The sequence below is a fragment of the Propithecus coquereli genome, unplaced genomic scaffold (genome assembly GCF_000956105.1).
Source record: "Propithecus coquereli isolate 6110/MARCELLA unplaced genomic scaffold, Pcoq_1.0 Scaffold341, whole genome shotgun sequence".
Lineage (NCBI taxonomy): Eukaryota > Metazoa > Chordata > Mammalia > Primates > Indriidae > Propithecus > Propithecus coquereli.
In genome coordinates this window covers 2,091,325-2,094,605 of record NW_012149075.1, presented here as the reverse complement: position 1 = coordinate 2,094,605, position 3,281 = coordinate 2,091,325, and the positions used below count along the sequence as shown (strand labels likewise).

Here is a 3,281-nt window from a genome sequence, read left to right as displayed (position 1 = left end):
GTGGGGAACCTTTTCATGTTGGAAGGCCATGTTAATTTAGCTGTAACCAAATAAGGCTGAATTCAAGAAACTTCAATTAGATATACTTAAAAATGTACATTATTTTGTAAATATCTATGTACTTAATAATTTCAAAAAATGAAAACTATTTTAAAGTTAACTAACCTTTTAATGACTTTGTGTCTGCTTTTTGTTGGAAAGCATTTGAATATTTGGTTGCAGCGCAGAGGTCCGCAGTTTCAGCTGATCCTCTAGATGGCTATCAGTCATCTGTGACCTTCAGGGCATCTTGATTTGGGTTAGGTAGGAGAATGTAGATTCACAGCAATAAGTGGTTGAAAAGCAAGAAGGCATTTTTTGGGCATGTTGCCAAAGGCGTGGATATTCTACTGCATTTTTCCATTATTTCAGTTGGATCTTTCTTAGCATCAGACAATGACTTTAAGATGTCATCTACTGAGAGCTCAGTCAGTTCCAGTTCCATCTGTAGTTCTTAATTGTCTTAATGTTTCAATTTCCTTTCTTTCTTTCTTTTTTTTTTTTTTTTGAGACAGAGTCTCACTCCATTGTCCTGGGTAGAGTGCAGTGGTGTCATCGTAGCTCACTGCAGCCTCAAACTCCTGGGCTGAAGCAATCTTCTTGACTCAGCCTTCCAAGTAGCTGGGACTACAGGTGCACGACGCCTGGCTTATTTTTCTATTTTTAGTAGAGATGGGGTCCCCTGCTCAGGCTGATCTCGAACTCCTGAGCTCAAGCAATCCTCCCACCTCCGCCTCCCAGAGTGCTAGGATTACAGGCGTGAGCGGCCCCATCTGTAATTCTTTAGGTTGCCTTGGTAATATCAACTCGGTGAGGCTGAAATGCTAATTTCAATGTGATGTCATGATTCTCAAAAATCAGTGAACTTTTCATTGTACTCTCCAATTAATAGGTCTATAACAGCTGTGTATTCTTCAGATGATTTGCATATATCATCCTGTTCATCAATGACCTTTGCTAACTGGGGAAAATGTTCATTCAAAATTTCCTTTTGAAGAAGAAATATTTTGAAAAAAGTTAGCTTTTTTCGAAATGCTTGGATTTTTGCCACATAGCATGTGTAGACTTAGTTTTACCTTGCAAAGAAATATTCAAGTCATTTTGATTTGACATATCATACAGAAATGCTGCATTCCTATAGAAATCGTCTTTCAATAATTCACATTGCTGATTCTGTTCCTCATGCAATTTAACTATCTGTTCTCATAGAGGTAAAATTTTGGCTACCACCTGTCCCTGTGATAGCCAATACACTTTAGAATGATATGGCAGATCCACACTGAATAACCTTATCGTTCAACTTTAGTATGTTATGAAACTGACACTGACAGATGCCATGTTGCATTTGCAGGAATATACTTATAATAGCAATACTTATAACTTGTTGCAAAGTATATCACTTAAAATAGTAGCTTTAGCACAGAGATTTTGCTGATGGAAGATACAGTGAAATGAAATGAGAGCATCTGGATCTGTTAATACTTTTAATCTATGCAACAAACCCTTCATGTTTTCCTGTCATGGAAGATGTACCGTCCATACATGCACTCACTAAATTTACCAAATTCAGTCCAACTTCACAACATTTATTTTGAAAGTTATTGAAGATACCTATTTCCTGTATTCTGTTCGCAAGAGCGACCACAGCAAGTACTCTTCGTAGCAAAGAAAATCTTCTGTTATGACCCAAATGAAGTATAAAATCTGCACCAAGTCAGTATCAGCTGATTCATCTAAAGCGATTAAATAATATATATTTTCCTTTTAAAGTATTGCATGAAATTGTTCTGTTAAGTTGAAGGCTAATTTATGTTGCCTATCAGTTATGGTTCTCCTTGAAGGAGGCAGTTGTTTGTACTTTGAAACGGTATCGGGCTCTAAGCATCCTACAACTTTGACAGTGCATTCTTTCACAATTTCTACATCACTGAATGGCTTCCCTTTTTTCCTGAGTATATAAGCTACTTTATAAGTTGCTTCAGTGGCATTATTTCCAGGTCTTATTGATACTTGAAAGAATTGTCTTTGCTTTTGCTTTTCATCTTTTAATTTCTGCAATACAACCTTTCGTGCCACTTCCTCTAATTTAAAATATTTGTGGTCCTTATGAGTGTTATAATGCTGATGAGCATTGAATTTCTTTAACATTGATATTGCAGTATCACAAACAAGCAAATCATCTTATCTTTAGCAGAAACAAGATAATATTGCAATTCCCAATCCTCATCAGAAAATCTGTTTTCTTCCTTCAGCATTTTCTTGGCCTACTTTGACATGATGGGCTGTTAAGCAGACAGAATTAAAAAATACTGTCGAGCTGTGCTTTATTCACAAATTCCACTTCAAACAGAAACACAGTACACTGTTGTCAAAAGCTGATAACAGACCGGCATACTTGACCCCCATAAACTCTCACCAACCAGCTTGCAGTAGTGGCACCAGTCAGGCAGGGGAAGTTAGAACTAAATCATGAGCGTAGCAGCCATCAATTTAGCCCTCATGGCTTACTAATGTTCTAATTGTGCCAGTCACTCTGGGAGGATTATTTCATTGAAACTTGTTTTATTCTTTGGTGTTTTAAATACGTTTATTTCAAAAATAAAATAAAAACATAAAAGACAAACAAAATGTATTAATAAAAGTAAAAGGATTTGTTCTGTAAAATTTGGATTCAGTCAAAAGGCCACACTTAAGAATGTGGAAGGCCACGTGTGGCCTTGTGGCCACAGGTTCCCCAACCTGGGTGAGGAGCATGTGCTCTAGAGCCACACTGCCAGATTCAGATACTGCCTCATTGACTAGCCACGTGACCTTAGGATAGTTACTGAATCTCTTTGGGCCTCAGATTGCTCACAGTGAAATGAGGATTATGATAGTTCCTACCTAATAAGATTGTTGACAGGAAGACATGGTTTCATATGTAAAAATCCTCTTATACGTGCATGGCAAATACTTTTACATTCTTTCAACAACATTCAACAGTTATTTATGGGGCACCTACAATGTCCCAGGCCCTTGAAAATATAGCAGTGAATAAAACAAAGTCCCTGCCTCATGAAACTTACGTTCCAGGGAGATAATTTTAGGGTGGTGCACTAGCAGAGGCCGTATATCCCTTTTGGAGGGAGATTCAGGTTTCAGGGACCCTGTAGCAGAGGCTGTTGACTTCGTGAAATGCAGTGGCTAGTCTCGTTAGTCTCTGGGAAATATTGCTGCCTACAACCAAGGCCAGTTCAGGTAAG

General features: G+C 37.9%; 1 protein-coding gene across 2 annotated transcripts in view; it reads left to right on the top strand.

Moving 5' to 3' along the window:
• The window catches only part of HMGCL (3-hydroxymethyl-3-methylglutaryl-CoA lyase), a 44,198-nt gene that overhangs the window by 19,589 nt on the left and 21,328 nt on the right, over positions 1 to 3,281 (top strand). The gene's annotated exons all lie outside the window — the stretch shown is intronic.